Genomic DNA, 15,543 nt, shown 5'->3' on the forward strand with positions numbered 1-15,543 from the left:
CTCGGGATTAATAAAGCTTCTTGAATCTTGAATCTTGTTTTGGGATATTGGGGGAGTTAGGTGGTCCGTGAGTATTTTTTTATTGGTTAAGTGGTCCTTGGTCTGAAAAAGTTTGAGAAACACTGCCATTCAACAAGCATCTTTTATCATGGTTAATAAACAGAACACACCTAAAACACTGAAAATCTGTGGTTAAATCAAGTGCACAGGAGCTGTAAACAATTAACTTCATGAAGGAGCGCAAGTCTACTACAGTACATTGAAATGGCGACCGCCATTACACACACATACACGCACACACAGCAACCACAAGGCAGTCTCCTATGCGGCATTATTAAACATAACAAACGGCATCTAAACATCATTTTAAACATTAAGACATTTAGACATAACACTCTACTGTGTATATGTATAGCTGTCATGTCTGAGCTAGTAGCCCTATCTTTGTCTGTGTAAACAGCGCTATCTAGTGGCCATTCAAGAGATGTGTTCTGCCCAGGGTTGTCATGGTTCCGCCATTTTGAGTTCAGATTAGTTGGAGAAAACCACACGTCGTGAAAGGAAGACATTTTACTCTGCTTTGTTACCACAAGTTTCTCTTTCCATACTTACCTGTTCTGAATGTCCAAGAAACCATCATCTGTAAGTAATAATGTACTTTATGTTAGTTAGATGGTTAATAGAAAAACGTTTTAGGAAATATTTACTTTAGCTTCATGTAAATGCCTTGACAGGTTAGCTACTGTACATTCATCTTCTCAGTTAGCAGCTACATGCTAGATTTATACATCGAAGTTTGTATTTTGTACATGTTTAAGACATATATTTAGAATTGTATTTCCTGTATTACAGTTTCACAAAGTAAATCTGATTGCTGGATGGGAGTAAAACACTGGAGACTGCACATCTTTGGTTCCGACCTTTATTCAGTATTCAGACCTGTTTAGCTATCTGCTGAGTTGTAAAGTCACTTATACACCGATTCGGTGAGCGATTTGTGTATGTCGCCATCTAGCGACGGGGCCATTGTTGCGGTGTGCGTGCTCAATCATTACACTCATTATCCATTCAACAGTCACTGATGCTATCAATAATAGCAAGATAACCATAACCCCAAATGAATAAAGTTACTTGGTTGGACGATGTCAGACAGTGGCCTCCAGTTACTGATGAAGGTATCTGAAATTACTGATATTAATTCATGAATTAATATAATTAAATATTAGTAAACGGAAAGTAGAAGGAGATGTAAACACAGCTAGCTTCCGTTGAATTGACTTACTGACCTTAGCATGCTAACTAGCATTTAATCTTTAAGGACAGCCCACGTGATTAAAAAATAATGTAATTATTAATGTTGGAATTAAATACTTGTTTCAGCAATAAGTATGACATATTAAAATAGGATACAGCAAGAAAATAGACTGTCAACACACATCGCTATGTGTTGACGTTTGTTGTAGCTAACATGCTAACGCAAGCTTACATGACATTTACGTGATCAAAAACAAAATCACTTTTTTGCTTCGTTTTAGATATTCAGGAGTATTTTATTCTTCGGCTGGCTGACGTTAGCCAAACATTACCTTAGCACGGACCTTCGCATACGTTAGCATAGCCTAAAATGTGTTCACACTGTAAACAAAGGCTCACAATGGTTAACTAGGCTAATTACCTTCACCAAGAAAATACTGAGAATAGGCCTACTTACCGTGCTGTTTTTATTTGGGATGAAGTTCTTTCTGTTGATGTTTACTATCCACACCTTCCGAACACCTTCATCCTCCACACGACCAGGGAAGCGGTGTAGACCAAATGGTCTACTACATGGACAGTCCTCTTTTACGCTTAAATTGTGTGTCTCGCACACAGACTTCTTCCATAATTGAAGCTTTTGGCTGTTATTGAAGCAGCCGATGACGGCACACGCCCTTCCAGACTGTCTGGGCATAATTATTGCTTTTCACAAATCTCGTTCACAAATCCAGCGAAATATCCCTTTTACTGTCTATGGAAATACCGCGAAATACACACCGCACGCACACCGCATCAATGGCGGCCGCTCTACTTCCGGTCACTTCTCCGAATCGGTGTATAACGGGGGCAGAATAGTGAAAAGACGGACCACCTGTGGACACTCAGACGACCTTGCTACGGTGAAAAAGAAAACTACAGCTACTTTCTTCTCATCATCAAGTAAGATCTACACCAGGGGTGCCCAAATACTTCCCGATGGAGGGCCAAAATTGAACGTGAGGGGAGGGCCGAGGGCCAAAATGATCATTTTGCAGTACATTAAGTGTACGGTAAATATATGAGTGCAGTACATTACGTGTGTAAGTTAAGCATACGTGTGCAAAATAAACACTATATCACAAAGTCATTTTGAAAAATGAATTGCACTGTTTATTGTGCTTCACATTTAGGTCAATAACATTTCATAACATCGATCTGGCTTCTTTAAATTAAAAAAATAACTGAAGCACTATGAAATATTTGTGGACAGGTGTGGAACATTACCAGTCCTTGGGCCTACCATACTCCCAGGTGACACAATGGGGGCCTAGGGCAGGCCTACATATTCTGCCTGTAGTAGTCCAATCAGTGGGAAACATGAAGCCTGTTCTTGGTTTTTAAAAGCCTCTCAATATCAGGTTCAAGCTGACTAACTGACAAAAAGAGAATGTCATGTAGGTGAGAGTCAGATAAAGCATTCCTCAGTTTGGACTTGTTAAGATTCATAAGGCTGAAAGCCTGCTCACAGACATAAGTACTTCCAAAGAGGGATAACATAACCTGGGCATGTTTGCGTATCTTGCCATATCTGTGTGCGGGAATAGACCTGTAAAAATCTTGTAAGGAAAGCTCTCTGAACCTGCTATGGAGGTCTGAATCAGACTGAAGTTCCAAAAGTTCCATTTGAAGCTCCTCACTGACTGCATCCACATTCACAGAAAAAGGTTGAGCAAACAGCTCAAATGCTGTTGTATTTCCACGAAAATCTTCAAAGCGATGGTCGAACTCCACCTCAAGATTGTTGAGAATGTTGAGGTATTTTGGTGTGTCTTCCTCCATCAACCCAACTTCTCTGAGGCTGGGGAAATGTGCCAAATTTCCTGAAAATACAGACACAAAGACAAAAGCAGCAATGTAAGATGCAAGGTTGTTCATGAAATGAAATGAAATACCAATCATCAATCAAATGGTGGGCAGGGGATATATTTTGTTTTGTTTATGGCTGCAGTAGACTATGAAAAGCAATACAACTACTGTTTTGGATTTAATGCCTGGTTTAGTGGTTTTAAAAAGAACATCTATTTTCCACCAACACAAAGTATACATGCATCACAAACAATATATCTATGATAGCATGTTGTGACAACAAGCGTAATACATTGTTTTATGTTCAATAAAATATTAAAGTTAGATCTCACCTTTTGAGAGATGTCTGCTAAGCAGCTGGAACTTTTGCTTGAAGGCTTTGACATGGTCATACATCTGCGTGATCATCTGGTCTCTCCCTTGGAGCTGAAGATTGAGGATATTCAGCAGCTCTGTGATGTCCACAAGAAAAGCCAGGTCTGCAAGCCAGTGACTGTCCGTGGGCACTTGGATGTTGTTCGTCTTCATGGCTTGAAACTCTCTTATTTCCTCGCGCAGATCAAAGAAACCCTGCAAAACTTTCCCACGGCTCAACCACCGCACCTCCTGATGGTACAATACATCACCATACTGGGCATCCATCTCATCAAGCAGAGCTTTGAATTGACGGTGTGAGAGGGCCTTTGAGCGAATATTGTTGACAATGGCGACGACATCCTGCATGACGTTTTTCAAGCCCATGTTTTTAGCGCACAGTTGCTCCTGATGCAAAATACAATGGTACTTTAAAATCGAGCCACCAAACTCGGAGACCTTGTCCGACACAAGTGCAGTTAGCCCTGCTCGCTTACCGACCATGGCGGGGGCTCCATCAGTCATGATGCCAGATAGGGTTTCCCAGTTCAAACCGTTCTTGTCCAGAACTCGCTCCACTGCCATAAAAATATCCACACCTTTTGTTGTCCCTTTCAATGTTTCAAGGCCCGCTAGTTCTTGACACACTTCAAAGTCCTCATTGACGCCTCGCAAAAACACCAGCAACTGTGCTGAGTCGGACATGTCGGTGCTTTCATTGCACGCAATGGAGAAGGCAGAAAAGTGACTTGCTCTTTGGGCTATCTGACCTCGAACGTCTTCGGCCATGTCCTCAACGCGGCGGGTGACAGTGTTCCGTGACAGGCTAATTTGAGAAAACACACGCATCTGATTTGGACACACATCTTGGGCAGCAATTGTCAAACACTCCTTGACGAAATCACCCGCTGCAAAAGCTCTCCCACTTCTCACGATTGCATTGCTAATGCGATAACTAGCCCGAGTGGCATTTTCTTGTGCAGTCGACGGCTGAAGTAGAGTTCGCTGCTGGGTGGTTAGCTTTGTTAGCAAGTCTGCTAACTTGACCTTGCAATGTTCTCCAGTGTACTTTGCGAACTCAGCCGCATGCTTAGTTAGATAGTGACGGCGAATGTTGTATTCCTTTGAAACAGCGACCCTCTGCTTACATACCAGACACACTGCATTGGAATCTACCTCGGTAAAAAAATAGTCCTGTTCCCAAGTTTTTTTAAATTTTCGTTTGTCTGTGTGCCACAGCCTACTACGCTCCATCCTTGAATCCTCTCACTCACTGGTCTTGGGCGTTATCGGGTAGCTAGGAGCTGACTGGAGCTCAACAGCGCCATCCTATGGCATTATTTGGTAGTGCGCCAATAAATAATTTTCAACGAGAACTTCCGATCGTTTATGGTGGGACAGTGCGGGAAGGCACGGGCCAAATTTAATCGGTCGCGGGCCAAGTTAGGCCCGCGGGCCCCAATTTGGGCAGCCATGATCTACACAATCACACAGTAATGGAAACGCAAAAGAACACTGAAACAAAATCAGTAGGATCACGTTCAGTTAGGTCAAGTAATTCATCAGTCAACATGGCGGCGGCCAAGGCAAGAGCTAGAGCAGAGTCAGAGCGTACGCGTGCACGCTTCGCCCAGAGAGAAATGGAAATTAATATGGAGAAAGCACGTATGGAGGGCACTCTAACTGCTTTAAATCATGAAAAAGAAGCAGCAGCTGCTATGGCTGAAGCCAGAGTGTATGAAGAGGCTGCTGAGTCTATGCATGAAGGCGTTCTGAGTGAAAAACAGAGTTTAGCCCCAGACACAAACACAGACCCAGCACAGCGTACTAGAGAGTTCGTTGAACGCCATTCTCATCCATCACCTCCAACACCTCCACCCCCAACAGAGAGAGGAGATTATTTAGATTGCCCTGAACTGCCTATACACGTTGATGCCAACACAAACGTACCTTATTACATCCCACCTCAGAACAAACTGTTCTTCCCGTCCGATGCTGCAAGGCAGCAGCCAGTCAACCCACACCAGCCTTCACATCAGCACTTGGAAGTAAAACACTGGAGACTGCACATCGTTGGTTCCGACCTTTATTCAGTATTCAGACCTGTTTAGCTATCTGCTGAGTTGTAAAGTCACTTATAACGGGGGCAGAATAATAGCATTTGTGACAACTGTAGCTACACATTACTGACCTGTAAAACAGGAGGAATGATAAGCAGAAGAAACCTTCTTACTGCTCGTTCGGTGGGTCTTGCCAGAATGGCAAGCTAACGGCAGCTAGAGATGGGCGAGTCATCATCCGGATCATTAACCCGGATCCTAATAATGACCCGGGAGTCACGAGTCTCCCCTCTCCATTAACCCGAATCCTTTGAGTCCTACACCTGGTGACATAAATTAAAACTATAAATTGCGTCATTCACTACGCTCCCTATAACATGTAAAACCACATTACAACATATCCCCGTCCATCTGCCTAGCCTTGAGCAAGTAGCTACAAGAACAGAAGGTCAATAGTTTATCATTGATAAGGACTTGGATCCGCTTGCCACCACAAGTCATCGTTTGGTTCAGGGGAAGTACATCAGACACACTTCCTGCAGACTCGTCAGACTCAGAGCCGTAACCGTTGCAGTTCCAGAGATCCACACTGAAACTTCCTTTAGAGCCGGAAACATAGTGGATTTACGGGATCCGTGGATCCAGATCAATGATCCAGAGCAGTAGCCTACGAGTGAGTCAGCGGAACTTCAGAGACACAGATTCGGTGAGCGGACTGAATGAGTGGATTATTCCACACAGCTAGGGTGACCAGACGTCACCGATTTCCGTTTTCAGTGACCTGTCCCCGGCTGCTGCTGTCCCTGGAAATGTCCCCCGTTTTCACTGTGACTGAAATATCCGAAATTGGAATAAAGGGGGAAAAAAACAAAAAATGAAAATGCTGACCAAACGGCACGTATTCCTATAAACCCTACTCGCACAGGCTAAAGCCAGCCAGAACAAGTGCCAAGAATGCCCGTCTTTCTGGTCATCTGATTGGTGGAATAGCTGCGCGGTAGAATATATCTCTTCGGGAGAGCAACCCTGGCCAGAGGCAGGCGCCAGCTACACGTAGCTAGTAGCCTAGCTAGTATGCGATTCGTTCATGGTATTCAATGCATTCATTCAGCCAGCACAGTACCCACAGCAGAAACATCATTGATTGGATAGATAGGCGAACCAAAGGTGTTCTTGTAAGTGTTGACGTTTAATCATCTATGTTAAATATTATTTCACGTTTAATGTATGTGTATTTTACAAGGTGCCTGATAAAACAGATATGTTTGTCTGTCACCGATATTGCTAACATTATTAGCAGTGATGCTACAAACAACTGTTTAGTAACTCTATGGCACACAGTTTTATTATTATGACATTTCAGTGTCACTCTAGCTCCTTAGAGGTAGTTGGCAACGTGTCATTAAATAAAACCACTGGAAACTTATTAAAACCTATTCATCACGTACTTGTGCCAGCCTGTCAGTGTCAGTGATGACTAGCACTCTCTGGCTGGCTGCCTTTATTTATTTAGAGTTAGGGACCATTCACAATAAGACATTAATATTGTACAAGAGGAAATCTATCATGCCAGGTTGTAGCTGTTTGCTCCTTTGTGGCATTTTCCATTTAAAAGTCTTCTTCATATCATGTTGTGCAAGGAGGACGCCTTCATCTGGCTGAACTCTGTTTGGCTGATACCTGTGTAAGGCCTACAGCTGATTTTATAGATGTTCTAAAACCTCAGCTACTTTGTCATCAGAGAAAAGAACCTCATTGTTAATCAATTCCTTTGCAATTTAGGAGAAATAGGGTGAGAGAAACTGCTTTATGAATGGTAAGGGCAGTGTCCCCGTTTTAGTTTTTCAAACTTAAAAACACTACATGTTTTAGAGATTTTTACGCCTCTGAACGGAAAAATGTCCCCGGATTTTGTTTCAGAAATCTGGTCACCTTAAATGAGTGGGCATACAGCCTGAAAGCTTGGTAGCGTAGCGTTAGCTTGCAACTTTGCAGAGGCAAGCAGTGTGCTTGCAGCTCAACTCCCACAACAGCTCCACAATTCAGTGAAATGTCGAGAACACAACCATAATTGCGACTTTTGCTCCGGGGGAATAGTGGTAAAAATAAATGCAAGCCACTTGTTCTTCACATGTTCTTCCTTAGGAATGGCAAACAAAGAAAGTTTTGGTTCGCAGTGAAAGTGGCAGCTTCTCCTCACCATGACTCCTCTGCTCAGGTCGGCTTTACGGAGCTGTTCACACTGCTATTGGCATATTCAGTTCTGTATCACGGTGGAGTCAGTGTGATACGGAACTGAACCAGGAAGTCCAGAAATGAATCCAATAGAGGCGTTTCAGGCAGGGGGGAGGGATATGGGAGAGAATCTCCCTCTGGCCTGCACTTTGGGATTTTAGCTTTTGCAGACCTATTACATGCACACAAACATAAATAACACACTACAGGAAAGGGAAACCCCGCAAAAGCCTAATATGGGACCTTTAAATACAACATTGGCTTTCTTTCTTACATAACATAATATTCTTAATGTGGTGTGAAGTAGCTGTAGTGCCCTAACAATTTCTGTTTACATTTTCATATACAAAAAAAATGAAAAGGGTTATACATATGTGTATTGACATGTCGTTTTGTTTCGTCACCACTAAGTTACAAGAAGGGTGAATTCAGTGTCAGTTATTCGTTAAATTGTCATATTTCCTATGTTTTAGAAGTCCTTGAACTTCACATTTGTATTGGTTGGTAGAGGTGTCAGTTGTATAGCGAACAAATCAGAGTTCAGTGTTCTAACCTACCGGATTTGAGAAGAGGGGGGTCTTAGGTCCAAGAGGCGCGAAAAGGAGAGAGAGGGAATGACGGAGAAGTTAAGACCGGAGGAAAACGATTTTATTTATTATGGGTTACTAATGTTAAAAATAAGTATTGTTGTGTGTTCGAGTGCCTTGGAGAAGAGTGTGGAACCCATTTGGTGACAAATTCACAAGACTATGCAAAACTGCGAGACTGTATACTAACTGTAGCAACGGCTAAGTTAGCCTCATGTTTAGCTGCGTTGTCCGGAGTCCGGGTTTATTGTGTTAGTAGTTGAACCATAGACTGTATATATAGATGGACAGAGTGGCTCCATTCAGCTGTGTTCTATAGAATTGAAGCAACCGAGGCGACGCCATCTTTGAAAATTTGGAGCCAGTTCGAAGTACGCTTGCGCAGTAGAATCTGAAGCATGCGCAGTGAAGAGGAGGTCGCGATCAGACCCGCCCACTCATCGAGTGAAACACGCCCCTTATCGAGTGAAACACGCCCCCTTCTCCGTCCGTTCCCCACCACACACACAGGCCGAGTCCGACTCTCTGGGGCTAAACTGGCTGAAACTACAGTGCCCAGTTCGGTCTGGGTATTTGGATTTTCTCCGGTAAGTGTAACGTATGTAAAACAAACCTCTTGTCTGTGTTTGTGAAATACACCTCAGACAGCTTATATTTTTTGATTGTAGACACCAGTTTACCAGCTTATAACTTAATTGACATTACCGTTAACGTTAGATAGCATAGAAGCTAACCTTCATAGTAGCGATAGCTAGTTGGTGAAGTTAAGATTGACGTTAGCACCCACTTAGACTGTATCATAGACTGTATTAAGTTTTGGGCCGTTTGGCGAATTTTCGCTGGAGTTATGAGAAAAACCCGTGTTTTATGGCGAGGGATGCGTTGCCTTGGAAACGCCACATTTTGAAACCTCAACGCGAGCGACCAAATTATCGTACGGATATCAATTATGCGAGTTGTAGTGACGTGGGCTGTGATTACAATAGGGTCTTCTCCGACCTCTGGTCTCAGACCCTATTGATACGTGGATATACATACTACCACTATTTGACGCGACATTATCATGTATTATTGTGTGTTTGGTTATGTAACAATCCCAATGAATGTCAGATTAATTACGTGAACGAAGGTAATATGAGAGAATTATTACGGAAGAAGATGACGTAGCCAAATACGTCATGGATCCTCCGTCAGCCCATAGAAGAAACGGAGATGTATGCCCATGTGACGACGGGGCCAATAGAGCTCCTGCAGATGAGTCATATATGCTGGTCACGTGACGAGATACGACAGGGGCAGCCATTTTGGCAGTCATCGCGGCAGTAAATTGACAGGCACTGGCAGACTGTCAAGGATGGTGGATAACTGCTGTGCACCAGGTTGCACAAATAGGCGTGGGAAAAAGAAAGGTGTATCGTATTATCGCATTCCTAAAGACGCGGAGAGGAGGGAGAAGTGGATTGGAGCGATTAAAAGAGCCAGGAGCCTTCAGAAAAAGACTGAAAGATGGGACCCCCCGGCCGTTGGCTTTCGCTTATGCAGTGATCACTTCATATCAGGTGGGTGAAGGAATACAGTACAATGCTACAAAAAGTTTCTGGTCAGTTTAATTAAATTTAATTAGTTTAATTTAAGAAGTAGCACCCAGTTATTATAGCTAACGGACACTGTGATGTCCCTTTTTAACTCAACAAGTGTGGCTCTGGCGCAGCCTAGCCAGTTAGCAAGTTAGCTTGTAGCAAGCTAGTGGTAAACAAACCCGTGTTGAAATATTCCTTCTTATTTTGTAGGGAGAAAGAGTGATAATCCGTTGAGTCCGGATTTTATCCCCTCAATTTTCGATTACCTTCCATCTCCAGAGAAGAGGAGACATAAAACGAGACTGGAGGTTTTTAACAGAAGGCAGAAGGCTAAACTGCACAAAGTAGAGCAGGCAAAGATATCTGCTAACGTGACACTGCCTATCAAACTGGAATAATTTAATACTTACCCTTGCAGTGATGATGCCGAAGTTTTTGGATGTAAGACTCCACAGTTGAATGTTGTTTACGAAGCCGGACTGACACCATTTGTAAGCCTCCAAGCTTTTGTACGCTCTGAGGGAGTCTCCTGAGTACACTGATGGAAAGCTTACAAGATAGCTGTGGATGTCTGCGTAGCGCAAGTCGGGTACATCGTCTTCAGAGCAGGAGGTTATGCTCTTGAAAAGCACACCGGGTGAATTATATGGGTCGCTTATATTTAATCTCTCTAATTTTGTACTATAAAGCCGAATTTCACTTGAATTAAAATGAGAAGTATACTCGCTCGGTAAGAAAACACTGGCACCGGTGGTCATGTTGACTGCCAAAATGGTGGCTCCCAACCAAAAGTCACGTGACCGCAGGAGCTCTATAGGATCTGGCCATGGGCGGATCTACCGGGGTGGCATGGGGTGGCGACTGCCACCCCAGCTGCCACCCCAGAGGGCAGCGTTGATTTGAAAGAAAAGTTGTGGCTCATTGGACATCTATTCGAGAGAATCTCTAATGTCCGAATGCAAGTGACTGCAGCAGAAGACTGTGCGAAACGGGAAGCATTCGGACCCAAGAAGACGGAAGGAATGAGGTAAGACTGATCAACTATTTATGAAAAAAAGAAAAATAGTCAATAATAACTTCTCAGAACTCCTCAATGCTTTGGAACTACAACAATAACGCTAACTTTACGTGTGCTTTTCTGGGAGTGGGACGAGAAGCTCAGAGGTCTCTCCTGTGAAATGTAAGCAAAGCTTAATGTGTTCCAGTTGCAGAAAAGAGAGAAGTTAGATTATGTCCATGTGAATCATAACGTTAATGCTGATTTTGAAAGGATACAAATCCGGTTGAGTAACGTTATTATCAGTAACTTTACTTACTGTGCGTGTAATGTTAGCTAGGTCTGGGGTTGGATCTGTGCAACGTAGTAAGGCTAGCAGCTTTTGTTTAAAAAAAAATGTAATTCATGAAAAAATGTTATATTATCAGTCATTTAGCAGGATGTTGTAAGGAATAAAAATCAATATTATGTGTAACTACAACACTGTCTTTTTTGAAAACCATTTTATTTTGAAACTGTTTATTTTTGTAACCGGATGTATACTACACTGATGACACTAAAAGAACACTTCTACACATGTACAACCTGGTCAAGGCTAAACACACCGATTCTGCCTTTCAATAATAACTTGGGATCTTCAGGAATCAGTTTGGATTGGGAAAGATTGGGCCACAAGCTGCAGTTATTTGAAGCACACAGTAAGTGGGAAAACATCACGCATTTGCTCAAACAGCATTAAATTTTAAGTTGAACACCATTATTCGTAATGATAACCAGTAATTTAAAAGAAAACATAATAAATTAACTTTGAATCTTATAGAAATGAAGAGGAAGGGTGGCATTGCAAATTTTTTCTCACCAAAGAGGAAATAAATTGAAGCTGAAAGACAGGGAAGTGACAAGGTAGATGACCAGGAACATGAGGAGGAAGGAGAACTCAACAGAGAAGAAGAGCAGAGACATGAGGAGGAAGGAGAACACAACAGAGAAGAAGAGCAGGGACATGAGGAGGAAGGAGAACACAACAGAGAAGAGATGGAAGAGGGAGAGCATCACATAGACAAGGTGCAAGAGGGAAAGAGCGAGAGACAACAAGACGGCATGCAGAGCTCAGACAGTGAGGGGGAAATGAATATTCCTAAGCCATTGCAACCAATCGGCTGTCGAGTTGGTCCACATGGTATGAACATTGTTAATACAAAGTATATTTCATCTGAATAAGACGCACAAATCACACACAAGGACATTTCGCAAAACAGTTTATTTAAGAGACATGGCTGGCCTCAGTCTAATAAATATATTATTAATAAATAAATATGTTTGCTTTAACTAGATATTTTTGAGTATGAGGAAAAGGGTAGATAGTGAGTATTTTGTGTACGGTGTATTTTAGACCTACTATAGCAGCTGAGGTTGAAATTCTAAAATTAACCCACAAAAAATACACACCCAGGCCATTAACACAGCCTGTAGGTTAAACACATTGAATAAATGACAGCTCCAAATTGTGTTATAATTAGTTGATATAATGTGTAATCAGTTAAGCTCTATTACAGCTTGAATATGTTTTACTCCCATCTTCTAGACATATCCAAGTCCAGGTGTGAGGAGCCAGCTCAGCCGAAACGGGAGAGTTTCCCCAAGACCCTTCAGGGAGGAGCCAGAAGGAGCTTCAGAACTGACTGGTTCAAAACTCATTCATGGCTTGAGTACTCACAGTCCAAAGACTCCGCATATTCTTTCCCCTGTAGACATTTCTCTTTACCTGATGCCCCCAAGACTGTTTTCACCTCAATTGACGGGTATCGTAACTGGAAAAAGGCCTCAATGAAAGACAGTGGTTTCTGTTCTCATGCCCGATCTGAAAGCCATGTAAATGCAATGTTTGCATGGGCAGAAACAAGAGAATGAGTGACAAAAATACCTCAATGATGGGAATAATGGATGAGCAAAATAAGAAAAAGGTGATTGAAAATCAAAATTACATTAAAACACTAGCTGAAATTCTGATTCTAACTGCCACAGAAAACACAGCCCAGTGGGGTCACAGGGAGACGCCTGACAAAAAAAAAAAGAGTTTTTTTTAGCTGTGTTAGATTTGCTGGGAAACCATGATCCACTGATTAAAAAAAAGACTTGAACAGCAAGCTAAAAATGCAACATACACCAGTAAAACAATCCAGAACGAGATACTGTATACTGGATACTGTTTGACTGCAATGGTTAAGGAAGAAATCATTGAAGAGGTTAAAAAAAGCAGGCAGTTTGCAGTTATTGTAGACGAAACTAAAGATGTCCAGAAAAAAGAGCAAATTTCATTTGTTCTGAGATACTATTACAATGGTGTAGTTCACGAGAGCTTTCAGGAGTTTGAAGTGGTAGAAGGCCTGGATGCTGCTGCATTAAGTGGTAAGATTATAAGTTTTCTTGAGAAACATGGGCTGGAGTATAAACAAAACCTTGTAGGCCAGGGCTATGATGGCGCTGCAGTGATGAGCGGGGCACATGCTGGTGTCCAAGCGAAAATAAAAGAAATAGCCAAAAATGCTTTCTATGTGCATTGCAGTGCACAGTGCTTAAACTTAGTCATAGTAGACTGTCAAAAGTGTAACAGATGCGGGAAACGTCTTCTCATTGTTGGAACGAATGTATGTGTTCATACCTGGTTCTTATGTACACAACAAATGGCTGGAAGTGCAGCGGGAGATGTTTGACGGTGCACCAAGGGAATTCCAAAGGCTTAGTGATACACGTTGGGCCTGCAGGCATGTAGCATGTCGCGATGTTATGGATAGGTTACCTGCGATAGTACAGCTGCTTGGAGAGATTGCCTCTGAGAACCATCCACAAAGAGCTGTTGAAGCTAGGGGGATATTGGCACAGATTGATCTGAATTTTGTTGGATACCTTGTACTGTTCCGAAAGGTCTTGAGTGACTATACATTTTTGTCAGACATGCTCCACTCTAAACCATTGGACTATGCTAAGGCATTTGAACTAGCTGAAGCACTTAAAGAGACATTGGTACAATATCGTAGTGAAGCCTCTTTTGATGAAGTGTGGAGTGAAACGCTCGATTTGTGTGAAAGAAGTAGCACTGATACAGCTCAGCGAAAGCCAAAGAGGTCAAGACAGATGACAAGGACCCTTCAAGGTAGTGTAATCCCTTCCACTTTGGGACAGCATGTAGTTCCAGATAGCAAACACTCTTTTTGCGTCAATGTGTACTATCCAGTTATGGCTAAGATGATTGGAGAAATAGAAAGACGATTTTCTAACATAAATTGCAACATAATGCAGGATGTCCAGGCACTAAATCTGTCGAGTACTACTTTTTTGAGAGAGGTGGCTGTTATTTTATTGGCAGATGCCTATGATTCAAATATTGAGGATCTTAAACACGAGTTACATCAGACAAGGAGAGTACTAAAAAGAAAGGAAAAGGAGAGTCCTACCACTCTGATGGAGTTTGCTCAATTTTTGGACCCATACCAAGATGTTTCTTATGAGTTGTCTGATTGTGTAAAATAGCAGTAGTTTTACCTGTGAGCAGTGCATCCTGTGAAAGAAGTTTCTCAACTCTTAGGATCCTTAAGAGTTATTTGCGGTCTACAATGACAGAGAAGAGACTGTCAAGTTTGGCTGTACTCAGCATAGAATCAAAACGCTCTAAAGCTTTGGATCTAAATAACTTTTTGAGGCGTTTTGCTGAACAACATGGTAATCGCCGCATTCAGCTGTTATAGGCATATACTTCTGACGGGGGATGCCACCCCTCAAAATCTCCTGCCAACCTCTTGCCTCCCCATGCATATTTTTCTAGACCCGCCCCTGGATCTGGCCCCCGCTGCTAACCAATGAGTGACAACGAGACCGGAGGAACCTTAGAGTAGAAAACAATTTGAAAAGTTGGAGATCAGCCCTTCTTCCTACGGCACGGTAGACAGCTAACCACTTGAAAGTGGACTGTGGACCAGTTAGAGATGAGAAGACCTCGGCTGAGTGTCCATTGTAAACTTATCATATAACTTGTGTTAATAAATCCTGTTCAATTTAGATGAAAAGTCTCTTGGATTCTTTTGGACCATATTATTATAGAAATTACAAACCTACACATAACTGTTCTGTATTTTGAATTTCTCTATGAAGCAAGGACTCCAAACGAAGTGGTAAGGTTATAATAAAGCTGATTTGAAATTGGTGATCCTCAGACTGAGTGCAAGCTGTTTTTATGATCCACCGGCTGTATACAGGTACTGTCTTTCACTTCCTTCCAGAGCCTTGATGTGTGCCATCACACAAGCTTTTATACTTAGGGGTGATAGTGAAAAAAAAAATCCTGAGCCTGAACTTCTTTCCCTGGAAGATAAGCGGGGGTGTTGCTACAGCATGTATGCGACACACTTTTAGCACATAACTTGTTGGCCCCTAAGCCCAGATATATGCCCTGATCAACATTATTGTCAAGCGGGATTCCAGGGGTATGCTCACATTTTGATGAATAGTTAAAAGATAGATTCTGCTGAATTTTGTGGAAATAAATGGACAACATTCAGACGTGAGATGAACAAACCCAATATAAGCCTATATTACAGTAGCATCTTTGTGTAGAGCACCAGAGCTCTTGG

The 15,543-nt window shown here is 42.3% G+C and overlaps 2 long non-coding RNA genes across 2 annotated transcripts; one reads left to right on the forward strand and one right to left on the reverse strand.

Annotated features, from left to right (window-relative positions):
* Positions 1–2,383: 2,383 nt before the first annotated feature.
* On the reverse strand, positions 2,384–3,664 carry LOC134866978 (uncharacterized). Its single transcript, XR_010166103.1, has 2 exons — positions 3,435–3,664; positions 2,384–3,116 (listed from the first exon to the last, which is right to left on the reverse strand). It is a non-coding gene; the product is annotated as an uncharacterized LOC134866978 (long non-coding RNA).
* Positions 3,665–11,066: 7,402 nt separating this feature from the next.
* Positions 11,067–12,530, forward strand: LOC134867761 (uncharacterized). Its single transcript, XR_010166180.1, has 3 exons — positions 11,067–11,098; positions 11,510–11,613; positions 12,501–12,530. It is a non-coding gene; the product is annotated as an uncharacterized LOC134867761 (long non-coding RNA).
* Positions 12,531–15,543: the final 3,013 nt, after the last annotated feature.

The sequence above is a fragment of the Eleginops maclovinus genome, chromosome 7 (genome assembly GCF_036324505.1).
Source record: "Eleginops maclovinus isolate JMC-PN-2008 ecotype Puerto Natales chromosome 7, JC_Emac_rtc_rv5, whole genome shotgun sequence".
Taxonomy (NCBI): Eukaryota; Metazoa; Chordata; class Actinopteri; order Perciformes; family Eleginopidae; genus Eleginops; species Eleginops maclovinus.